Source organism: Thermobia domestica, chromosome 9 (assembly GCF_964235325.1).
Source record: "Thermobia domestica chromosome 9, izTheDome1.hap1.1, whole genome shotgun sequence".
Taxonomy (NCBI): Eukaryota; Metazoa; Arthropoda; class Insecta; order Zygentoma; family Lepismatidae; genus Thermobia; species Thermobia domestica.
Window position 1 is genome coordinate 279297035 of NC_137462.1, and position 27389 is coordinate 279324423.

General features: G+C 37.0%; 1 protein-coding gene and 1 long non-coding RNA gene across 2 annotated transcripts in view; one reads left to right on the forward strand and one right to left on the reverse strand.

The window, feature by feature from the left end:
- The window catches only part of LOC145660704 (uncharacterized), a 249283-nt gene extending 222738 nt beyond the window's left edge, over positions 1-26545 (forward strand). The window contains exon 4 of the long non-coding RNA XR_014126865.1: positions 24493-26545. This is a non-coding gene — a long non-coding RNA (uncharacterized LOC145660704). The remainder of the gene's footprint in view (positions 1-24492) is intronic.
- LOC145660705 (protein amalgam-like) overlaps positions 1-27389 on the reverse strand; it is a 464422-nt gene that overhangs the window by 387902 nt on the left and 49131 nt on the right. The gene's annotated exons all lie outside the window — the stretch shown is intronic.

Below are 27389 nucleotides of genomic sequence, written 5' to 3' on the forward strand. Positions count from 1 at the left end.
CAGTTCAAAGCCGACTGTCTCTTCTCTTTCTACCATTTATCATACCATTTGTAACAACAGAAATGTAATGTTCCGATCATTACATTTCTGAATCTTGGTAATTACACAAATTACGTAAATACACGTAAATGCGTACAATTGCGTGGAATATACCTGGTTTCAAAGTTCAATGGTAATTATTATTATTATTATTATTATTATTATTATTATTATTATTATTATTATTATTATTATTATTATTATTATTATTATTATTATTATTACTCAGTATTCTGGCTTTTGACAACTCCTGGATTTATTTTATTTATTTATTTATAATTTAGGTTTGGACCTGGAAATGTTTCTTCTACGTTTCTGGATCTTCAGCTTTCTCCTTTAACTCCCAATATTTTCTTCTATTTTTCAAATCATCTATCAGTTGTGTTTTTCTTTCTCCTATTCCTCGGTTTTCTTTCATCTTTCCTTCTATGGCGCTATGAAGAAAATCTCTTCGCAAGATACTGTATGTTCCATCAAATCGGCCTTCCTACAAAGGATGCTGTCTAGAAGCGCTCTCTTCTCTCCTATACGTTTCAAACCATCTTCATTTGTTATTCTGAATATGCAGAGAATTTACGTACAAAATTGACCAGAGCATTAATTTTATTACGTAAATTAAAAACTGTAATTAGTAAATTTCTTATAACGCCTACACTGTTTTTTTTTTTTCACATTTGGAATATGGAATAATGTGCTGGGGTGGTTCATCTGGCGCACAGATTATCTTCAAATGCCAATAATAGTAATAATAATAATAATAATAATAATAATAATAATAATAATAATAATAATAATAATAATAAAAGGACTGCCTAGAACTGTATCCTGCAAGACAGGTTTAATGAAACACAAATTATGAGAGTACTTCGTATGTTTTTCGGTGTCTCACATATATTAAAGAAAATTAGGCAACTTTAACCTCCGAGGTGATGTCCATTCCTACAATATTAGACATAAAGATGATTTAAATACTTTACAATTCAGGTTAACCATCATACAAAGTTATATTTATGTGAGTAGAAAATCATGTAATTTACTACCACAAAATGTACACACAAGTCTTATGATATATTTAAAAAAAAAAACAATACCATAAATCTTACCTCATAAGAAACTCAGTATATAGTATTTCGGAATTTGAAGAGGTTTGTTATCAAAGATTAAAAAAAAAAAAATATGAATGTATAAATAAAAAACTTGTCTTATAGTCTGATAAAATTTGTAAATATTATATATGTCATTTTTGATACTGTCTGCTACAAGAGACTTTGATTAATGTCAATAAAGAATATCTTATTTCATCATTTAGTACAATTAACTCTAATATTCGGTTCAGTTAAGTTCATATTAAAATATTAAGTTCTTGTTTATTTCAAGATAGCCACATATAGGAATAATAATAATAATAATAATAATAATAATAATAATAATAATAATAATAATAATAATAATAATAATAATAATAATAATAATAATAATAATAATAAACTTTATATGTGTAGCTAATGACTATAGTAATTTCACACATAGTGAATCAAAAACATTAAGATTTGTTTTCAAAGTGTGCACTACATCTCACAATTCCTTGTGGAATAAAGAAATTTAATTTAAAATACATCGGGAAGGAATGCTTTCAATTAAAGAAATCCTGAGTGGAAAATTCTCAAGTTTTCTCATTTAAATGGAAGCACACAAAGTATTTTCCCAAACACTCACACACATTGTTATACATCGGCAGAAACGCAGGCCTGGAATTCTTTCTAACATCAGGCACCCTTTGCTTCTCTCAAATGTTATTTATACTTCCATTCCTTCCCCCTTCACATACCTCAACTGGAAGGCACAAAAAAAAAGAAGAAGAAACCAAGTGTCACAATGTTCACCCTTTCGTATTGTAGCAGACGTAAAAAATGACAGAACCATAACTCTTCAAATATATGATTCACCTTCATGATACGTCGCAATACGTTAGTGTCATTTGAATTTACTATTGTGTCTTAATAACGTAATTAGCATACGACAAATATATATATATATACATATGAGAGTACCCTCGCTGTCTGCTTGCTTTCTTGGCATCTCAACCTTGAACTTTATTCTATTCTAAAAAGAACCAAAGAAAAATTCTTCTCTGCAATTCACAATGGAATTGTTTTCAAACATGAAAAATTGCTGTCTTCTGTTTGACGCTGTTGCTATTCAGCTTTCTGCATAATAATTGCAAAGTAGTCAGGTGAGATACCTACAACTTAAATAACCAAATAAGCGGATCAAAGCAGTATTCAAAGTCCTTATTTCAAATAAAAGAATGTATGTATTTTGTTGATACATGTCTATAGTAACGTTACTAAAATATTTACTATAAACATGTATCATGTGAGTACAGTTATTGCAGTCTTGAACGTTCTTTCATTACACTAATAAAATAAAACTCTTCGCTTTATAGTACTTGAAGAGATAAGGTTGACCAGAATTCTTTCAGTCGGGTGATGTGCTTTGACCAGAATTCTTTCAGTCGGGTGATGTGCTTTGACCAGAATTCTTTCAGTCGGGTGATGTGCTTTGACCAGAATTCTTTCAGTCGGGTGATGTGCTGACAAAGTAAATATTTCCAGCTTTGTAGAGCAGAATTCACTAACTCTTTATTCAAGTAGCTCCCACATTGGTCTATGATGTTAGGTCAACATTTCTCTGCCTTCACCAAGAATCGAACTCGGAGCCGAAAGTTTACTTCTTTCCACTAGCATGAACACTTGTATGAATATAATCTCTTGACGTTAGTTTGCGGCATAAATAGACTAAATCAAATGTTTCCATTTTCAGTTACCCCTTTGACGCCGAGACTATGTAACAAACCACAATAAAAGAAGTGGTTCATATCCTACTGACACCCAAATATGGATCTGGCCCGGGACCAGGGGAGCCTAGGCCCCTCCAGTTTTTTGGTGACAAAAATAATTAAAGCAATTATTTATATATTTTTTAAAGTTTATAGTAAACTCATGATATATCTATCATAGTTTGGGTTCTGGTTGGCCCCTCAGTTTTTACCTTCAAGACCCGCCTCTGCTGACACCTAGGAAGAATACAATTTCATTGTAAAGTTCACAATATAGTAATAAATCGCAGGTCGAACACAACACTGCTAAGTAAGACCAGCTGTCGAAGAAACTATATATATAGGCGACAAAAGACAAATTCAAGTTTATTATTTGTAACGGATTTACAAGATAATTTCTATTTTCAACAACACCATAAATTGGAAAATGTAATTAATTACGTGTTATGCTGATAGAACAAAGCTTGAAAGAGCTAGAAAATGACGTCGCATGCCTTCAACGCGAATTGCTAAAACCATTTTATCCTCTTATACCCTACCTTCATTTTCGCTATATCATACTAAACCCTTCCTAAATTGTTCTACGTAAGTCTTATATCAAAATAGATCTCAAACATACATAAGCCTATCTAAACTCATAGCGCTAAACTAAACGCTACTGAAGAAACTGTCTTTTGAGATATGTCTAGATTATTTTCTCCTTGTAACTTGTATGTAATTATCAAGTATTTTAAAAATGTATTATTCTAGTTGAAATATTATTCCAATTATAACGTTCTTAACGCCGTTACACGTAGATGCTAGTATTACTACTACCTATAATAATAATAATAATAATAATAATAATAATAATAATAATAATAATAATAATAATAATAAATATTCTTTACAAGGGAGTATCCCTGTTAAATGCTGAATTAGGTACTGAATAATGGCATCAATTAAGATGAAATCTCAAAACGAACAAACAAGACCAGATAAATCATTATAAAGCACCCAGAAGAGATCTAACTGACCCACAATAGTCAATCACAAATGGAATCATACCGTGAAAGAAGAATTCGAAGAGAGCTAAATGTTATATTTTTACGATATATATAATATTCTTGGGCGCACAATAAGCAAATTTCTCAATGCTTTTGACTTGACGTCTGCCGGCGGTAGGTCAAACGTCGCTATTACACAAAAGCATTTTTAACAACATGGAACACGTGATCAGAGATTCTTGTCGCTCCGTGAACTTGAAAAGATTCACAGGTTGAAGGTCATTTTGTGATAAAAAGGCCTCGTCATGAGGCTTTCGTCTCTCTGTCTGGCCAACAATAAGGGCACAAAGATTTTGTTTCCATTCACCACGATACGATACATCACTCCATTAAAACTCAGCACATGAGATGTTGACAAACTGATGTAATTTAACAATAATCATCTTCAGTTATTTTGGATGACATTTTGACAAATTATACTCTCTTTCAGTTCTAATTTCATTTTCATTTACAATTTATTATGTAGTACTTGAGCAAAAGATATTCCTATAAAGCAAAAGATACTTAAATATTTGAAGACGAAATCATTACAGAGAAGCCATTAAAAACCTATTTCCATTCAGAAAAATTCTATGTAAATCCAAAGTAAATCACTTGACGTATTGGCCTATTTTATGAGCCTAAGCCTACTCTAGCGCCATCTGCTAGCGATCGGCTGAACTACATCCAATCTACGGGCGTGCACGTGGTCAGCGCTGTGCGACTCCCTGTTCCTAACAGACGCATCAGGAGCTTTCTAGACCTAATGGCCATCATGTCTTGTTTTCACGTGACTCCCTAGTTTCCCTCACGACACTGGATGGACACAGAAAATTGGGAAGCACCGGCCGGGAATCGAACCCGGACCCACGTGGACATGAGTCCAACGCTCAAACCAATAGACTACAGTGTTCCCTCTCTATGTAATTCAATAGGTTGAAAATCCAAGATGGCGTAGGTACTGCACAACCTTAAGAATTCACAGGACAAATTGTGTATTAATAAAGGTTCGAGAAAGCCTGTTTATCATATCTATTTTGCAAATCATTTTCTCACAGCCGTTCGTAGAAAAATTTGAATACTTATGCTTGGAATAAACACTTAACCGGTCAGCGGCGTACACAGAATATCCTCAAGGAGGGCGGATTCAAGTTTTAATAGAGGTTCAAGAAAACTGTCTACTATCTCAATTTTCCAGATTATATTCTTGCAGCCGTTCGTAGAAAATTAGAGTATTTCTGCTTGAAACAAACATCTCGACCAGTCCTTAGCGTACACAGAATTTCTTCAAGGAGGACGAATTCAATTCCCAAGTTCATACCATTTCATGATTATTGCATAATATGGTAACTGTTTATTATTTCATAATACGTTGCTCAAGAAGGGGAGGGCTGAAACCTGGAACCCCTCCTTGGCGTACACCCAAGAAACTTATATTTTATTTTTCATGTATTTCGAATTATTAATAAAAATAGAAGTTCAAAAGGGAGAGGGTGGCCAAGTTTTTTCTACGCGACTGTATATCAAGTGAAGTACTACTCTTCAACTGCCAATTTTAACAACTATATTTTCATGACTATAGTAACAGTATCAAGGATAAAATTTGAACATTTTGGCAGAAAAAATGTACATAACCACTCTCAGAGAAAAAAAAATACATTACTCATCTTACCAGCCTCTCGAAACAAAGAAAGTGTTACGCGTTTTAATGCTTTGTTCACTCAATCTTTTTTGTTTGCCTTTTGCCATATGGCTATCGAATGAGGTCGTCCCCATATACCAGTACAAGTCACATGCTCAAGTAAGAGTCTCCCCTCTTTTACGGAGACGCTTCACGCTTGGCTAAGCTTTCAATTTCGTTTTCCTTTTTTAAAAATAATAATTATGCAATTCAAATCTGAGTTAAAATCTTATTGTACATTCCTTCTTGCTAATTTTGTGTCCTTCAAGCCTCCAATATGATGTATGAATAAATGGCGTATATTCTGAGTTTTTCAGCACCAAGGCTACATGAGAAAAATAACGTGAAAGTTTCCAGTTTTACGTCTCACGTTTATGTCTACGCTATAAGAGTGGAATGAGAATGTGGAACGAAACTGGAGAATCCCGAGAATACAATGTTGTGCACTACAAATCCACATGGTCTGGAACCGATTAAGTGATCTCTCACCTGAAGTGAGCAATCTAAAACTGACCTTTAAGCCTACATGACATGAGTGTCTAAAGTTTAACCCAGACTCTGAATCGGAAATGGGTCTCCAAGGCTAAAGACAAGTATGTGAACCACATGGGTCACATGGGAGTACTGAGAGGGAACACAAGATTAACATTTTATAAAGTATAATATGGACCGTTTAGATGCTAAAGCGCCTAACTTTAAAATTAAAATTTTCTAGGATTAAAATTTGAAGTTTAGTATCTCATGAAACTGCATATTCCTGTAATGTTGGTAACCAAAATCATAACTTCATAATTTATGGTTTTATAATTAACTGTTTACAAAAAATCTTTTCTTTTTTAATGTACCCATCTACAGAAGTGAATAAATGTATTAGTACACTTTTTTTTCAGTTTTCGGAATTAGGTCACTTGGCATCCAAGCGATCTATGAATATACGCAGTAGAGTCTCAATAATACAGCAGATACCAAAGCATGTGTGCGATAACCGAAACCACTGGAATACAGGAAGGTTGTTTAGGAAATTCATTTAAATAACGCAGTCTACAGTGAAATTCCGATAATTCTGCTGTGTGCTAATCCAAATCGTTCAGTAATCAGGTGACAGAAATCTACTATGACATGCTCTGTTGGGTTAATTTTAAAGGTTTACCAAAAATTCTTTATATGTTCACTTTGTCCGTGTGTCCGTCTGAGAAAAAAGAAATCTCAGTAACTACTTGTTTGATCACCAATAATTTTGGTCATTGTGCAGTGGGTCAAAGGTTAAGAATTAAATTCGTTAATGGAGGTAATCCATTCAGTTGATTTCAAGATATGGTCAGTCAAGAATTGGACCTCCACGTATTCCGATGAGAGGGAACGCGTATACATGCCTGATAGATATGCAACCCATTTTACTTTAATGCTCTGCAGTGCTGTATAGCTTGTAGGATACAATTAATCGATTCCAGAGTTCACGTTGGAGTTCGATTTGCTTAAAAAAAAGAAAAATCTTTATTACAGTTCCTCATATATTCCTATGGAGAAGACTTGTAATGCTGTAGGGTAGTACTTCAAACTTAAATTTTCACGTTACCTACACTGTGGCAACTGGCAAACTTAATTCCTCCATGTAATGTACACTACGACATCGCTACTTGTTCTATTAATGATTAATTAATGAGTATATTTCAGTAATACCTGCTATAACAAAAATTTCAATGAGCTGTGCTTAGACTTCGTATTACCAAAATGAGACTATAGGAGAAACACAAATACTTTCCTCTCTGATATTTTTAATTTCACTATATTGTATTACTAGACGGGGCCGCGGTGGTTCAGTGGTAGAGCGTCTACCTCTAATGCATGGGGTACTTAGTTCGACCCCAGCTCGCGCCAAGTGAGCTTTGTGGTGGACAAACAGCATGTGGGTTCTTCCAGAGTTTTCCCGTTTCCTCACACTATCTCCATTCCACCATTTCATTAATTTCTGATCATCACTATCTTCATTAGACCATATGGCATAATCGTTAGACGTAAAACTCAAAAGATATATCTCACTATATAACGCAAACTTTATTTGTAAAATATAACACGATCTTCACGCAATTGACAAGTCACCCATAAACATTGTTTTACACATAGTTATTTACCAAACCTCAAACTCTATACCATCCATTTTCATGTACCAAGTCCCAAAATCTACACTATAGTTTAAAAAGACGTGTTTGTGTGATGAGATTTTCAAATAGAAAGAGTCATCTAGTGCTACCAAATTTTAACAAAGATCAATCTTTAGCAAATTTAATCGCATCCGAAGCAGTTTTATTTTATTTTTTGACTCAAGGGGAAGATTGGGGAGTCATAGCTTCGAGAGGTATACAAAGCAGAGTATCTCAGAAACCTTCACGTTAGACAACCAAAACCACTCCGCTGTGTTGCAGGTTGTATACCATTTGATACTGTGTTGCAGGTTGCATACCGTTTGGGAAGAAAGTGCGTTTCTGGTGCTTAGTAAATAAAATAATATAATACTTACACTAAGTACCCGGCTATTGAGGCGATCGCAAAGCGTATTTATTGCTCATGCGTACTCTTGGAATACGCTGACCATGTATTTAAATGTAGATGGCTAATCATAAACGCGAAAGCAATAAAATCGCTGAGAAAACGTCAGCTCGAGCGTATTTGGTGCGGGTCGGAACAATAGTCCGCCTGTTGTTTAAACGATTTCAAAAGGAAGGAAAAAAAGGGAAGACGTGTTGCCAGGCAAAGGGATTGTAGCAAGAAACAGCTGCTTGGAAGATGGTTTGTGCAGAGTATTGGAACTCTGCTATTACACACCTGGACCTGGCAAAAAGACCTGGAAACCCTGACTGGCTCACAGTATGATTTACACATCTGGTGAAAGTAAAATTACTGAATAGCCACTTTGGCCGCGTTCACTACAGGGGGTAACGCTTTCTCGACTAGCCTAGGACTAAGATACAGTAACACTCAACCAAACACTTTCTGCTCATTCACGTAAAAGAACACGTCAACTCCAATTTCAATTCACATGATTCTATTCTTCAAAACAGTTCATCAAAAAACACCTGTTAACTGAACAGGGTGGAGTGTAGAGAGTTTACTGTACATATATATATATGTACACACACAGAAAAAATTTGATCGACAAAGCAGGTGTCATAAAAGATAAAGTTATATAGTTTGCTTTGTACTGACGAATACGTCATTGGCCAGTTTTAAGCGATTTTTCTAAACAAAAGAATTAACTTGGTGGTGGAAGCTATTTGAGCATTGGTGCTAATGCTCGCTACTACAAAGCGATAACAAAGCATCCGACGGGAATGAAGTCATTCCACTTAAGTAAGTCAAACGAACAACCAATTTTATGATGAGAATCCAATGATGATGGAGTGTCTAACAGAATGTGAACACTGTTAAAAGCTTTGAAGGGGAAAAAAATGAGGAATTAACAGAAAAAAAAACTGAAGAAAGAAAAAAACTGAGAAAGAAATAATCTCCAGACGTAAATACCTGTTGCAAATACTGCATTTATGTTCTCGTAAAATTATCTCCCTAAGAGCAACTCTCATCCTAGTGTTAAAATGTGGACCATAGAGAAATATCTTAATTTTTCTTTTTCTTACAATTCTAGTGCTATTGTGCACAGTAGAAGAAGAGGAATATCTATATATTAAAATGCTAAAAAAAAAAAAAATGTTTGTGGCCAATCCTTTCGACAGTGAGTTCTCGGGAACCATAGGCTTTAGAAAGATACCATTTTCACTGATCGATTGCACACTTTGTGTAGATTGTTCAGTTTTAATTGAATATTTAAAAAAAGATGACAGTTATTTTTTATTACATTTTTAGAAATACACTGGAAGTGCTGAAATTAAAAAAAAATCCATCATATCCTACGAGTTATACATTCCAACACCACATTTTTATATAAAAGTGTTGTGTATCCCTTATATATTAAAACACCACATATTTAAATACAGGACTTGTGCATTCCTTAGGCGCTCGTTTCATGACCATATGATAATCAAAAACGAAGGATAACAATTTCTCCAGTCTAAGATGAATCTCTATTGTTTGGAGTGTTGTGCCCAATGAACGCTATACAGTATATCACTGGCATTATAATTAATTGTTTGTGTAATGTATTTGCTTATTACATACTGCATGCAAGAAGAAAGAAAACACTGATCATACATGAATTATAAATTCCAACCGGAAGTAGGCTCAAATCTTGCAAACGGTGCGAGATATTGAAAAAACAATCGGAAAAATCTTCCTTTAATGGTACTCCTTGCCGATTTTTATAAAGACGTCTTTCACTTGTGTCTGTAAAGGGTCATGTAGAGATGTGAGGAATAACAAGGAGATTCATGCTGATATGTGAATGATGCGCTGTGTAGAGAGCGCAGGTTCAGCTAGTTTTATATTTAATGTTGAAGAACACCGCCTTACCCTTCATCGGCTACAACTGCAACGAATTGGAACAATTCTTAAAACTCAAAGAAAACGGATGATATGTTTCATAATAGGACCTAGTGAGTTTCCCGATTGAAAAAAAAAATTCTTCATAGATTTAGATACAGTGTCATTTGCCACAATGGAAAAACTTCCTGTTCTCAACTATTCACTTGTCGCCACTGATGATTCGACAACAATACTTATAAAGAATATGAATCATTTACGGCGACGTAGAACTTTTAGGTTCAAACTCAATTCCATCCAATGCATTACGAATCCACCTTAGTTGGATTCATTTCTTTTTTTTCTTTTCTTTTTTTTTCTTTTCTTAGCACACTTAACACGCCAAGATCTATCATTGTGTTAAGTTTAGTCGCGATCAGAAGAACCCTTAGATTGTGTATAATATATAAAAGAATATAAGATGTGACCAAAGTCCCAAGAAGCCACAAGGAGTGGAAGTCTGATGAAGACATAGTTAGGGTGTTGAAACTGTTATGTGTGCATTTTTTTATATATATTATTACACATCCTTGCTCAGTGTGTTGTTGTGTTTAGTTCGACAATATGCAAACAAGGCCTGATAGAATAGTTGTTGAAATATCTACAAAAAAATGAAATATTGTTTTAAAGTTCAGCGTGAATTTACCCTTATTTGCCAGTTTATACACAAGTGACAGGGAAGACTGAAAGGAAACAAACGACACCCCTCATGAAAATGTGACACTTTTTTTTTTTTTTTTTAAGAAAAATTTCAAAGATTTAACATGCTCTTCACAATGGGGTGAAGTCATCCTTTTCCCTGTGATAAATTTCAACTCTAAGCAATAGAAACAACTTTTTTAAAAAAATCAGTTTAATGTTCCACGTGTATGCCCTGTAGGCTAAGGGAGAGAGATGATTAAGAGTCCCTATCATTGCGAAATTAAAATACCGCTAATTTTACAGTAATTGTGTGATATCTTCCAATAGATTAAAGATAATCGAAAAGTGGAACAAGACCTCCCTAGACAATATTATGTTATGTGAGATACCGTTATCACGACTCACTTATCTGCTTTCGATTTCCAACCATTTAGAAAATCGGCATTTATTTTCGCGTTTCTAATTAACTGCAAACGGAAAGCTACTAGGTGACTCGTGATAACGTTACATCATGCAGAATAACATTGTCTCGGGAGGTCTTGTTCCACTTTTCAATTATCTTTTATCTATTTGAAGATATCACGTAATTACTGTAAAATTAGCGGTATTTTAATTTCGCAGCGATAGAGCCTCTTAAGGCAACTGAATGATTATGGAAGAATTGGTGGAATCTCAAAAGTGGGAGGAAACAGAAGTACCTCGGGAAAACCAACGGACATGATACTGTCAACTACAAACTTACTTGGCTGGGATCGAACCAGGAACCCCACACACCGGAGGTAACCGCTTTACCACTGAACTCCCCCCGACAACTTTAAAGTAACGCCGTAAACATAACCTACAGGCAGGGACGTACGCAGGGATGGGTCCTGGGGTCCGGACCCCCTCCCCCCGAAATCCGGACTTTTTTCTAAAATTAGTCTTATTTTAGGAGCAATTTTACAATTTTTAATATAATTTAGCCTGAAATTGTGTTTGGACCCCCCGAAAAGCTTTGGACTCCTCCCGAAATAAATTCCTGCGTACGTCCCTGTCTAAGTTCAAATACTAGAAGTAGTATTCCATTTGTACAAGAGGTGAAATGCAATCCTAGGGGCTTATTTTCGTATTTTAGCTTGCACAATACCTTTTCAGTCGGGAAATTTTTAAAAGAAAATAGTTAAGGTATATATATATGGAACATTACTCGTTGCTCCAGTGACACAATGACCTGCTTAACATACACAATATATGCAGTAAAATTGTGCCAAATGACGCATATCGTTATTTAAAATCTATTTTATGCGCTTTGGATATTGTGTTTCTTCTCTCCAAATACAGTATTTTACAAATTTGATAACGAATGGGTGAAAGGTATTTTTGTTTTTTGATTGATTTGGGATTTTAATAGAGATAAAAACTTTGAAAATTGTAGATTTTTCGAAAATTCTTATTTTAGTTTCCTGACGCAATGTCCCGATGACTAAATAAACTTCCCCGTTTGTTGTTCGACCACGGTCATTGGCTATTTACGAATACAAACACCGTTTCAAATGCTGTTTACCAGCTTGATCTTGTGAAAGGTCTATGTCCGAGCACAAGAAATAGAAGAAAAAAAGAGACGCTAGCAGGGTGGCGAACAGTCTCCGAATGCCAGAGGACTGAATAACAGGGTGGCTATTTCAGTCGCACAGCGAACAACAGCCAACACCTTTCACGTCAAAGCGTCCGTCCACTCACATCTTTCCCATTTGCACAAACAACACACTTCTAAGTAATGCTTCTATAGGAAGAACTAAGCAAAATCTGTGCCAACAGCCAACGCATCTCTCTATGGACTGACAACCAAATGAAATTCACGCTACGTACACCGGCTGAAATAACTTCCGCATATCATCAGCACCAACCGACGCAATTTGTGGAAGCATAATGTAATCAAATCAGGGAAATGATGCAACTCCAATGACAACCTTTGAGTTACAGACGAAAGACAGGAGAGAGAGACATTAAAAAAATAAACCAATAGAAGGCGGAAACTTCTTAGTCCATAACTTTGTGCTAATATTTTCATCAGATTGAAGTTTCCCTCATATATATATATATATATATATATATATATATATATATATATATATATATATATATATATATATATATATATATATATATATATATATATATATATATATATATATATATATATATATATATATATATATCGGGTGTTGCAAAATAAGTGTTACAACTCTTGGGAGGTGACTCTTGCCACTGAGACAAGAAAAAAAGTTCTCTTGAACTTTCGGCTATCGGACTTAGTTTCAGATCTAGAACGTGCCGAAAGCGTGGGAAAATGACTTTCGGACGCCAATAGTTCTGAAACTATCCAACGTAAAGAGGGCGGGTAAAAAATTCACTGAAGAAGTCATACCTGCTGTATTGAATTTTGCATGTTTCATAATCCTACCATGCACGCGCAAGGGATTCCCCAAAGGAACGTGGGGAGTCCCTGATAATCTGCCAAATGAAAATTGGTCTAAATGGATATAAATTGATAGGGTTTCTACCAGGTAACAATAATTCGTTTGTATTAAGTCGATATCTAGAACAAATACAAAATGGCGGACACCTTCATGCCCGTTGTGTGTGGTTGCATAATCGCCAGGTATGGATGCTAGCCAACAGTGACGTTCTGAATATTAAGTGTAGAGAATTTGTACTCAAATGCTCAAGAAAGACATCTGGAGTGTCGGTAGAGTACAATACATGAAGCAGGGTGATTTACATGTGTGGAAACACGTAACGAAAAATGCCCAGAAAAAAATGCACTCATACCCAGTAAACGTGAGTTCAAAGCGTCGGAAATGTAAGGATTAGCGTCAAGAACATGAAAGCTATTGCCAATTCACCAATAATATTCCATCAATCCGATACAATATGATATGTACGGTTGCATACGAATAAGGATGCAACAACTGAGGCCAAGTTGAAATTGGGCAAGGAGACTCACAAACATACTGGGTAAACTAAATGAATGACACTAGTGGGATCGTGTGATCGATATTGAAGAGTGGCAAATGTGTGTGTTGATATCGACATGTAGTTAATGGACAAATGCCAGCATGTCCCACAACTGCTGGGACACCGTCCTACGTGCGAAAAATAAGAAAATAACTTCTCGGGTCTTGAATCTGAGGCCGTGTGCTCCCAGTAGTATTGGAAACTGCGACCACGCAAGCGAAAGCGAGCGCTCTAGCCCTGAGGCTAGAGGCTAAGACGTTTCTTCCTATTTCTCATGTTGTTTTACTTTTCATATGTATGATGTTCCAGCTGTAGTGTTACATGTGCCAAATTAGTTCATTTTCGTCTTTGTCTTGGCATGTTCACTGTGTGTCAGATACGAATTTCTGGAGGTATTTTCCTATATTTCGAGTACGTGAGACATGATACAAGTTTGTTATTTTCACGCTCTATCAGAATTTGAACCATGGATTAAGAGATTTCTTTTCATGTGTCAACTGTGGGACAATGTCCCAAACAAAGAGGGAGATTGATACGATCGTGTTCTAGTTACGTTCTACCAAAAAGTGGACCAAATGTAATAGCAGAATGTACAACGTTATTTTCCTAGTTTTCGCATGTGAGATGGTGTCCCAGCAGTAGTGGGACATGTTGACATTTGTCCATTAGCTACATGTTGATATCAACACACACATTGGCCACATTTCAATATCGATCATGCGATCCCACTAGTGACATTCATTTAGTTTACCCAGTTCCTTTGTGAGTCCCCTTGCACAATTTCAACTTGGCCTCAGTTGTTGCATCCTTATTCGTATGCGACCATACACATCATATTGCATCGGATTGGACGGACTGGCATTTGTCCATTGAGGGAATATTATTGGTGAATCGGGAATGGCTTTCATGTTCTTGATGCTATTCTTTACATTTCCGGTGCTTTGAAATCATGTTTAATTAGTATGAGTGCATTTTTTCTGGGCATTTTTCGTTACGTGTTTCCACACGTGTGAATCACCCTGCTTCATGTATTGTGCTCTACCGACACTCCAGATGTCTTTCTTGAGCATTTGAGTACAAATTCGCTACACTTAATACTCAGAACGTCACTTTTGGCCATCATCTGTACCTGTCAATTATGCAACCACACACAACGGGCATGAAGGTGTCCGCCATTTTGTATTTGTTCTAGATATCGACTTAATACAAACGAATTATTGTTACCTGGTAGAAACCCTATCAATTTATATCCATTTAGACCAATTTTCATTTGGCAGATTACCCGGGACTCCCCACGTTCCTTTAGGGAATCCCTTGCGCGTGCATGGTAGGATTATGAAACATGCAAAATTTAATACAGCAGGTATGACTTCTTCAGTGAATTTTTTACCCGCCCTCTTTACGTTGGATAGTTTCAGAACTATTGGCGTCCGAAAGTCATTTTCCCACGCTTTCGGCACGTTGTAGATCCGAAACTAAGTCCGATAGCCGAAAGTTCAAGAGAACTTTTTTTCTTGTCTCAGTGGCAAGAGTTACCTCCCAAGAGTTGTAACACTTATTTTGCAACACCCGATATATATATATATATATATATATAATGAAAGTGACTATGTTTGTGACTTTATAACGCTTGAACCGCCCAACGGATTTCGATCAAATTTTCAACATAAATGAGGTTTGGACCTGGGGTGGTTTTCATAATTTCATTTTGACGGTGCAACGTAGGGTAGGGGGAGATATTTTCTACATAAAAGTAAACAAAACTTACTAACTCTTGAACCATGCGACCGATCTCGATCAGTTGGGTTAAGTTTAACGTCCCTTTCAGCAGGGAGGCTATATGAGACGTGGACCTGCTGATTACTGTGGAATCCGAACAACACGAGATCCGGGTCTTCCACGCCAAAGGCGCGTACACTAACCGCTTAACCACAAAGGACCTCCTGATCTCGATCAAATTTGCGACATAGATGATGTTCGGACCTGGGATGGTTTTTATAATGTCACTTTGACGGTGCAACTTAGAGGAGGGGAGGGGGGAGATATATCAAACTGATCGAAAATGACCAATATTAGTGTCAAATCCATATTTTTTGGGGTCCTGAGACGAACAGTGACACTTCTGATGCCGTTTAAATACAAATTCAACTCTTTACGTCCAAAATAAAACTTATTCTTCCCGTGCAAAGAACGGGTATTCTGGTAATAAAGTCAATTTCTTTTTTACTTCTCTTACTACAAATCAAGAGATACATGTCGACTTCATTTCATAGTAATTTGTAACCATTCACGGGTTATAATTAGTTAAGCTTTGGGGTTCCTTTTCCGTATTGAGGCTATAGGAGATTTGGACCTATAGCTTTGGCTGGAATTTTAACCATCGCAATGCAAATCGAACCCGGAACGCCATATATCAAAGGCTTAGGGATTACGTTTCTGGGCTTTTGGCATCTATGGCCATGTTAGCTTGTGACACATACGAGGGATGATGTCCCTCGGCGAGCACACTATCCGGGGAAAGGTAAGGAAGAAATAATTGGGGAAGGAAGGAAACGGTCTGGGAACATTATGTTAGGTACTACCCCGGCATTTGCCTGGTGTAAATGAGGAAAACCCAGGGAAAACATCACTCAAGATTGCCTGCCTGAAAAAGCTGTTAAACCTTTCCGACCGAGTGTCCCCACCGGGAACCAAACCCGGGACCGCTCCCATATATATCAAAGGCGTGTGCGCTTGCTAATAGGTCTGCAGATAGGGCATATGCATTACGAAAAAGGATTACGACCGAACCATATGTTTCAGCTGAAATCAAACCTGGGCTACATTGCATAAAAAACATACATGGCTAACTGGATACTTGCAAGTCATACTTCAAACGTTTTTTCCAAGTACGCAGAAAGTTTTCACCTTCGACTTCTATGAACGCTAATTAATTCATTCACTGATTGATTTGTGTGCGCATTCTATATCATACGACAAAAAGTACAGTTTACCTCTAGTGAATGGGGTCCTTGGTTCGATCCCACCTCGCGCCAGGTGAGTTCTGTGTTGGGCAAACACCGTGTGCGTGGGTTTTCTCATGGTTCTCCTGTTTCCTCCTTCTCTCTTCATTCCATCATTTCATTCATTTCTCATCATCACCGCCTCCTTCAGTCTAGCCGGCATAACTGTGGGACGCAAAACTTGAACATTTCATTTCATTTCACCACATGGAATCGAACGCGGTATCTTGTGCACAAAAGGCAAGCGTTCTAGCCACTAGAGTAGAAGGATTCAGGGCTCAAAACTGTTGAAGTTCTTGGTAAAATAATTTAAATAAACGATAATCCTTAGCTTTACAGCTCACGAAGGCCTATGATCGACCAGAGACCTTTTTTTTTTTTTTCAATTGAGTGATGTGTAGTCAGCACTTCGAATCCCAATCATAGTTATCTCTGGCTCTCTAGACCAAAGTTTAACATCTCTTAATTTGAAGAATCCCCAAGTTACCTCACGATCCTGGGTTAACACTGAAATTTTTGTGGGCCGACCAAGAATCGAACCCGGGATACTGTACGAAAAGATACATGCGCTACCCATTTGAGTAAATAGTACAAATGCCCTCCCTAGTTAGCGTGAAAATTTTATATGTGAATTTGCAAAAGGTTCTGTTATAACAGTACATACTTGCAAACATGTACAGCGAAAGAACGAGTATGTATGAATTATTCAATTTCAAACTGGAATATATTACTAACATTGGAAGTATAATAAGGTTCCGTGAAACGCAACTCTTACGAATATTTACACAACATGAGTGTGTAGACCAGACAACGCATCTGTCCGCGAATTGGATTTTGTCCAATACTTCTCAAACACAGACGATACGAAGTCATTTTCAAGGTCATACTTGTAAATATGTAGGAGCCACTAGAAAAGTGGAAGGTAAAAATAAGAATAAAAGAGAAAGCTATTTATATTTGCTATTGTACACGAAGTTCTTGTATCTTTATTTACTTCACGCTTCCAGAGAGGGCGTGGCAGGCAAATTTTATTAGATTAATCAGCAAACGACAACAATTACAAAGAAGGTTAAAAGAGAAGTCGGTCAGGATCTAAATTTAAAGATGATATCTTGAGATTTGTCTGATGGACTGAAAAGAAACTTCAAGCAGGATGGTCGGCCAGCAGACTTGAACCCGAGACCTCTTCACTGCAGAGAACCACGTTAATACTATACTAAACACTCCAATCATTAAAACTTTCTACCCGGGTATATAAAATCTAACCTACAGTTTACAATTACTAATGTTCTCTGTTGATCTGGAGGTGATCCTATGAACTGGAATTCCCTTGACGTCTCATCCTCCTTGGGTAATTTCTGTCAATCCTACCATTGCAAATAGTAATACACCAATTTACGAAAGAAAGGGAAAAAAAGAACATAATTTCTATTATATACAGTCAGGGACGTACGCAGGGGGTGGGTTCTGGAGGTCCGGACCCCCCAATTTTTGACTTTTGTGTAAATTTAGCTTAATTTTAGGGACAATTTTTGGAATTTTAATATAAATACCCTCATATATTGGAAAGAAACAGTGGACACGGGAAAGTAATTTCAATAATACGATTTTTGCATCTAGGAGGAAAAAATCATAACTTATGGAGGAGAGTCGCGAAGGTTTGAAACGTCCTTTGGTATGCCCCAAAGTGAAAAAAGATTGCGAAACGCTTGGGTAGACAACGAGAAAATGAATTGGGAAATGAGCTTCCTCAAGATCATTGTGTATTTTCTTCTATTCTACTCCCAGTTTATTGTATCTCAGGTCGCCGTCAATCACCTCTTCTTGGATCTCCCTCTTCGTTTTTCCCTCAATTTTCGTTATCACTATTGTTCTACCCACGTAATGGTATTCGTCATTTCCATAACACTGTCAATTCTTGATTTTTTCTTCAGGTCTGTTACTTTTACTGTACCTTTAAATCATTCGATGCCGATTTTACTACCAGTAGTACCTACAGTCATTTTTGTACTCACATTTCTGTTGTCTTCAAGTTAATTCTAATCAGAAATACTTTGAGTTTATTTTGCAACCTTACCTAACGCCGAATCAGTACATACTATTATCGTGGGCTCTAAACTACGACCGGGTCTCGAATCGAGAGTCTGGTATAATATACCAATTTCCATATAGAAGTAGACAAAGAAGAAATTAAAAGAATTAAGTTTTTACACATTTATTATTTACAAAATTTAGCGATAACGTCAGTAATAAATTTAATAATAACAGCAAAGAGAATAAGGAATGCTGGCGTCATATTTCTTTCCTTATGGAATGTAAACACAAAATATACATATAAATTATGTATTGCTAATACAATCGCAAGTGTTTAAGATTGTATGCTGGGTCCATGGCTTCCAATTGAGCTCCGCCAAAGCCACGCCATAAGCCGTACCGAACATCGCCAATAATAACTATCAGCACTCGCATGCAAAGGACACCGCAAATCAAGTCGCGGGGTCATCCGGGTCACACGTGAGTAGAAAGCTTGAAGGCATTCGAGAACGCCCTTTGAGAATGCCACGCACGTTGGAAACGCACACCAACAAACGAGTTTCTTCCCCCTCTTAACTTTTTTTTTAACCCCTTCTCTCCGTTGCATGTTATTCAATCCATCCACCATCTAATTCCTTTCGCGCCCTTCTTTCATCCGCACCAAGTGGTCGCGCGGTACGTGAGAAAGAAGGTAGCCTCCGTTTGAACCAAGGACATCCGGTAAGAGCAATCATTCTTCTCTTCTTCTCTGCTTCAAGACAGATCAACACTTTACATATGATATATATGATGAGAAAAGTCCCTCTGAACGTGTTGAAAAAAAGTAACCACCTCACATATATGTATGAAAGACAAGATCACCAAAAACGCGCATCGTATTGAGCGACTAAAGAACGCAAAACGGTACAATACTGGGTGATATCAATAAAAATAAGTAACTACTCCTGAGAAGTCCTGCTCGAGAATCGGAGTAACTATGCCTGGAGTAATCTCCTCCCTCAATTTCGTATCAATAAAACAAGCCACTACTCAGGTCTAGTCTGCTCCAGATTTATGAACGTTTACTCGCGCTTCCTCTGCACGTAGCACTGAGTCGTATCAATAAAAGAAGTGATTACTCATTTCTCCCATTCATCGCGCAGTCATTTCGTTGTTTTTAACCTATGGCGTAGTATCTTAAAAGCCATGAAACGGGCAAGTAGCAACGATAGCTTCAACCAAAGTGCATTTGTGGATATTTTAAAAGAGTTTCCAGTGATACTTTCAAAGTCACAGCTACCAGAAAGTAAACGAAGGAAAGCCGAAACTTTGAAGGTAATTACAGTGAAATGCAACAAATATCAAATACATCTACGAGTGAGACACAAATTCAAAAGAGAATCTTTAATATTCGAGCGAGAATAAAACAAAAATAAAAAAGAAGAAAAAAAACGGGAAAGAAGAAAGTAATACTGAAACCATGGGAATGAACCTATTTGAGCTGATGGATGTTGATTGGAATCCAGCAATATCAAGATTAACACGACAAGCACATACCACGTGTTGTCCAAGGTCTTTGTAGATTGTTTGGCTTTAAGAACGAAATCAGACACTTGGCTCCTTTGTTTTCTTTTTTAAAAAAGTCCAGCCACTCACGTCATAAATCACGTCCATCTGATTGCATTTTCCACACCATACGTGTCCCCTTTCGCCTTGACATAAACAAAATACATTCTCATGTATACACCCTTTCTATCAACGTTGAGTTGAGTTGATTATTAGTTTAACGTCCTTTTCAGTAGCGTGCCTATATGAGACAGAACCCACTGATTAACGTGGAATCCAAACCACATGAGCTCCTGCCGGGAATCGAACGCGGGTCTCCTATGCCAAAGGCATGTACGCTAACCGCTTAGCCACGAAATAGCTCTTCCTATTAACGTATTACTCTCCAAAATACTAGGTTTCTTTAATGCCACTTGTATATAGTCAAGTGCTCCGATAGCACCCGGAAATGTATATTGTTCTTGCCACTCTGCCTTTGCTGTTTGTATATTACGCACACTTCCGGAAACAATCCATTTTCAGGTAGTCATAGACAGTACTTTGAGCCACACCAGAATCCCCTGACATTCCGACCTGGAATCCCGGATCACTCACGTAACGCAAGAAAACCAAGGACACCGATTTCTCTGTAAATTTGGGGGGAGAGGGCATTCAGATGCAGAAGGTATATATATCGGGATTTTAAGACAAATTGCACTCTAATTATGCCAAATATTGTATATTCATAAATACAATAGGGGGCCCACATGAGCTAGTCCACCACCCCGAATTTCGGTTGATTCTCCTTAAAAAATGTGCTAATCACTACATTTTCTTTCATAAACTTATAATGCTTTTTGTAATCTCCATTTCCAACATTTCTATGCAGTTTATAAATTTTTCTACGTAGTAAAACAATCATATACTCTGCCATATTTCGCACGGAGTCACCTATTTAGCTTGCTCCACAAATTTGGAGAAGTTACTAGCATCACAGAGGAGTCTTTGATTTTTATTGATATCAAACGCGTAGTAGTTACTCGGCTCGAGAATAGAGGTGTGGTTACTTCAAAAGGGCGGGGCTTCTCCGAGGTCAGCCGAGACGACTAGTGCTCAGTTCTCTTTTTATTGATACCAATGCGAGTAACTACTTCAAAATTGGGCGTAATGAGTAACTTCTCCGTTTTATTGATATCACCCACTGTCTCCATCCTTTATAAAATTCTTCTATGCATGACGGGGAACCAACCAACTATTGTGTAAGCAACAATGTTCGAAGCATGAGACTAATGTTAGCGCTTAACCTTGTTGTCATATGTAGATAGATAACTTGCATGATAACGTTTTAACATCTGAATCTCCGGGGAACACTTTTTTTTTTTTTTTTTTTGGCCTTCGCACACATAAAGTTCTAGAATAGGGTATCCATGTGGCAGTTAGTGAACCAAGTGTTGTTTGCAGTTTATTAGACGCGATATGTTTATTGTCCAACAATCTAATATTCACTGGGATTTTCACTTATTATTTAATAGAAGATTATTATTATTATTATTATTATTATTATTATTATTATTATTATTATTATTATTTCCTATCTGAAGCAACACCACCAAATCGTTTTCAAAGGTCAAATTGTAGGGAATTTATTGAATTTTAAATAATGGGAACTTAGATTTACCCTTTACATAATTTATTTCTGGGGACAAAAATCATTGATCCTGGGTTCGATTCCTGGTGGGGTCAGTCGGTCGAAAAGGTGTAAGAGCTTTCTCAGAGCAGCCATTCTGAGCGAAGTTTTCTTGGGTTTTCCTCATTCACAGTAAGCAAATGCCGGGATAGTACCTAACATATAGATCCCAGGTTGTTTCCTTCCCTTCCTCTTCACTTCCCCAGATAGTGTGATCGCAGAGGGTCGTCATACGCGACGTTCTTAAGGTCAGAGATACCAGTAATGCCCATATCTACGTATATATTAAAATGTAAGAAAGGTTTATATGTTTGTGGCCAATCTTTTCGACAATGAAATCTCGGAAACTATAAGTGTTAGAAACGTGCCGTTTTTGCGGGTCGATTCCACATTTTGTGTAGATTTGCCAGTTGTCATTCAAATTTTCAAAAAAAAAAAAAAAAAGTATTTATTTTTCTATTCCACATTTTAGGCATCGTTTTGACCCTATTAGTTTAATATTACAACTAGCTCGATACCCTTGTGAAAGGCAACCAGTAGAGGAGCTACGTATTGCGGGTTGATGGACATTTCAGGCGCTTTGCTTTAAGCTGAATGACAAAACCTATTGCAAGCTGGCAACTTCGAAGGCTTGTGGACCCACAATGAGGCGTACTCGGATATGGAATTATATGAAAAAAAAATTAGTATTTGGTATCTTCTATCACTATAATAGTTTGGCACAAACTCACCCCAACAATATATATATTAAAATACTACATTTATATGCTCGTCTACAGCAATTGACTCCCTTTGAGAGTCTTCCTGTCCTTGTGTCCGTAAAGGGACTTGCACAGATATAGTAAGAAATGGGAAAGAGAATCACGCTCATATTAAAACTGTGCGGTGTATAAAAGTGCGGCTTCAGCTAACATTATATATAAATAAATCAAACCTGTAGATCTTGTGACATTGAGTCTTACTGCTTACAAAGGGCATAAATAAAAAAAAAATCAATCAATCACAGCTGTAATATAAGAACTGAGCTCATCTAATTTTATGCAATAAATTCACAAACCCATGCAAAAACTTGCATTTTAGAAATCAATGTTACCATCCATACGTTGAGTTGCAAAGTTAATTTCAGTTTATATTTTTCTTTAATATTATTTTCAGCTGATAGCAACCTTCAACTGACTGCAAAGAACATAGGCAACACCACAACTAAATATAACTCCATTATTAGGGATATCTTTCCTTTGTACAACAGAAAAACAAAATCTAGTATGTTTTACGCTGCGATATGATGCACTCTAACTCTATCAATCGTGCTGTTCTCTTAAATTACATTTAATGACCAGCAGCTGTCACAGTAACAGTCACTAAAAACATCCGTTGAATGGGTCGTCGTTTGGTTTAACACAAAATGTTTATCACTGAAACCATGTTTATTTCACAGCGTTTGAAACCATACACACATATTATATAGCACAGCAAATAGGTACGATTAGCTCCCTAACTAACTGGTGTGAGGCAGTTTATTTTGTCTCTTTTGCTAATCTTTTTTTTTTTTTTTTTTCACATGTGAAACTGAAAAGAGGAGGCAGTTAATAGCGTTAGTTTGATGTCCGAACGTTAATTAAAGATGAACTAAACCCATTTCTTATAATAACTATCACCGTAGTCGGATCAAGACTTCACTTAGAAACTAATATGTGCGCTATCCAGAAATACATCTTTCAGAATCCTGCGGTACTCACGCAACAATTTTTACAAATGGTGTTTGGCTACGGGCATATAATTTGACGTAGTTACCAAATATCTGTAGAAAACTGTTGCGGAAGTACCGCAGGATTGTGAAACTTGGATATTTGGATAGGGCACATACTAGTTCCTAAGTGAAGTCTTGTCCTGACTATGATAGGTCCAATAATCTTCGAGCTATGGACCTTTAAAGTTTATTTTTTCATGTTTCGCGAACTTATAACTCCGATATAACGGATTTCTGCACCCAGGTTGGTCAATACTTTTTGTCTTATCTGGGTGTCAGGAATCACCTCCCAAACGTTGTTGATGTTGTTTTGAGACACGTAAGATATATTAAATATACATGAATGAGTAGAACGAAGCTACATAAATGTTGAAACCAGGGGCATCATTTAGGGGACAGGAGGGGCAATTGCCCCTCCCCAAAAGTTTGAGGAATACATATACTTTAATCTATTGTCTACTAATAGTATATACAAAACGTGAAAGTCTTATGTCGGTGGTGCTGTTGCCCCCCCCCCCCTCAAGCGAAGTCTGAAATGACGCTTCTGGTTGGAACGCACTTGTGTTTGTTGCAAAAACGAGAATTCAATCACACAAATGAAAATTTTCTTTTTTAGCTTGGGTTAGCATCTTTATTTGAAACCAATATACGTATAATTATTGATCATATAATTGTTAATAGCTCATGGTAGAAGTTAGTCTAAGTTCTTGTAAGCCTGTTCGCTTAGGACTACGTCATATTTTCTCCAGAATACTCTTGTATATTCACCCTGTACGTACTGAAACTTCTTTCTCTATTTCAGCCCCAACGTCTACGAACATCGAGATGTCGTCATCAACACCGGAGGGTAAATGGACATCACCACCAAAGACACTGAGTAGAGAGAGCTGGGAATTATACAGTAGAATACAAATTCAAGGCCTGTAACGAAAGAATGTTGTGTAGAGTGAAGGTCAGCGGAAGGGACAACCGTGTGTCCTCCTGAATTATGAATGAGGAGGAACGCTCCACACCAAAGACCGTTACTTCATCTTCAACAACATTACTTACGCCGTGGCGCTCTTGGAGAAGAAGAAACCAAAAGTTTACATAAAGTACTTCCAATTCATAGTGTGACGTGGTCATCTGCCAGGATATGAATAAGTAATTTCTAAGAAACAAATGGTTGTTAACTACAATATAAGCTTCTCTTTTTCAAAACAAACAGACGCCGCAGAAGTGGACAAGTATTCCGCCTGCAATACGGAACTGTCGTCGTTGCAAATACACACCACACGAACAAACATAATCACATGAAAAGAACAAGTGTGCACCACACAGAGAGGTGTGTAGGAGGACGAAGATTAAGAAGGATGCATTGTCTCAACAAAATTGCTTTAGTGGTTACTAAGTAGTTCTCAGCACGTTTTATCCGTTTCTTATCTTCATATATCAACGGGTGTTTCCAGTAACTTATGTTTACATTTCTTTATTTTATTTGTTCGTCGGATGAAAATGCAGAATAAGGCTGAAATTTATCTTCATTCAAAGTAATCGTGTGCGTAACTGAAAAGTTCACCACAATACAGACCCAATCCACACACATTGTTGTATCCCCCACGATTCTCCAATTCTGATGTCTTTTGAATGTTCTGTCTAAAGATAGACTTTGGATGGCGGCCATTAAACCAATAGAACGTGGTAGGGTGATCTTTTTTTTCTGAGATTCTAAAGTGAATTTAGATTTTGGCAATGGGGCACGATGGTTCAGGGGTACAGCGCTTACCTCTAGTGTTTGAGATCCCTGATTCGATTCCCGGTCAAGTATGTGGTGGACAACATCGTGTCCGCTGGTTTTCTCGGGTTACTTCCACTTTCTCATTCCACCAATTCTTCCATCGTCATTCACTTGCTTTAATCATAGTCTCTGTTAGCCTAAAATCGTGGGACGTTAAACTGAAATATTTCATTTCATATCATAGACTTTGGTGCACACAGGATGTGGTATAGTCAGATCAACACATCGACCATCTTCATCACTCAGATTTCTTGAAATATCCATTTTACAGAGACTTTGTGAACTCCTGAGCCGAACTAGAATAAAAGTACAAGGAGAAACTAATTCCCACCTCCCACAAGGGATCGGACCCGGGTTGCCCAGTTATAGGTAGCCTTACTGACTACAGCACCGTACTATTTATTTGTTTACGATTTATTTATCTAGTTATTTATTGAGAGGTACACAACAGGCGTTGCACTCAATTATCGTTCTACCTCGTTACACGCTCCATTCGTGATTGTCTTTCTGAATGGGGCGATGAGGCCCGTACCCCATCAAAGTTTGCTTGCTGATACCTTATTTCAATATCGGATATCGTACACCAACGAATCTTCCAAAGTAAAACAGAAATTGGCGCCGCTGCTGTTTGCTGTGTCAATTTGTATATCAACCCACACTACCACTACCGACGACAGTTCAATTACATTTTATAACGCTATTAAAGAAAGTGCAAGTTCACCATATTGGAGAAAGGTAATTATGTAGTTCTGGTTTTCTCACAGCACAAAAGATTGTTTTCTTTTCTTGCTTTCGATGATGGGATGTTAATTTTAATTTCATGAAGGTCACGTAGTTAAGTTTATTGTATAACAATTCATGAATTAATAGAATGTAAATTACCGGTGTAAGGAAGGAGTTTTTTCCTTTAAGTTAGATAATAGATTGAAATAAAATCGAAGTTTAAGATACATATGTGTTTGTCTCTATACGTTGGCGCCCGAAGATTTTTTTCTAGGATGGGGCCCATTCCACGGTTGCTATATTCCGTTTGGTACTTAATATACGTGGTTTGCTATATTATGTATACATTTTCGTTAGTCAGGAGGGATACCGTGCCCCATCCTGCCCTCCCCTTCGGGCGCCCATGTCTCTATATGAGAAATCTGAGAAGCTTATTTTGTAATCATTTGCTATTTAGTGGATATGGTGACTGAAAACGTAGTTGACAATCACAACAGACAAGCCAGGAAAAGGTGCTTTTCAGGGAAGTCGCATCAGTAAAAAATTACATTTAGGTCTACAAACTAAACTAAGAGAAGAGTGCTTGATACGACTTCAGAAAGTTGGATACAGGAATTAGGAATTAGTTAGGTTTCTTGGTTTAGTTTATAATAATAAAATTTAATTTTTGTTGTTATTTGTTTGTTTTTAAGCAAGTTTCGATTGAGATACAATTGAGATAAAACTATTTCGAACAAAAGGATGAAAACATACAATTTCTGTGAAGAGTGGGAGTACTACAAAAGGTTGTTTGCTTTATATCCAATCATTTTTGACGGGTACTCACCTTAAGAGATACCGCGTCGCCAACACTGTTCATAGTCTATTGGACCTCCAGCATTGTGGACTATCACACGACATCGCAGTTTCTATTGCAGCAAGCTCCGGCGCAGGAGAGGCATGGGAATTCTGTACTACTCCTCCCTCAAGTTTTCCATAGACAATCCAGGGTGTGCGGACGGCAATCCCAATACCGGTTGATTTTCGGCGCCATTTAATAACACTTAACTACCAACACTCACGCATGTAGAAGGTCAGACATAACACTGCTCCCGCCAGTAAACCCGTAGTTCCAGCATGATACGCCAGGTGGAAGTCTCGAATCGAAAATGGTTGGTTATACGGCAAACAACCTTCTGTATTTCTCCTTTATTATGTCA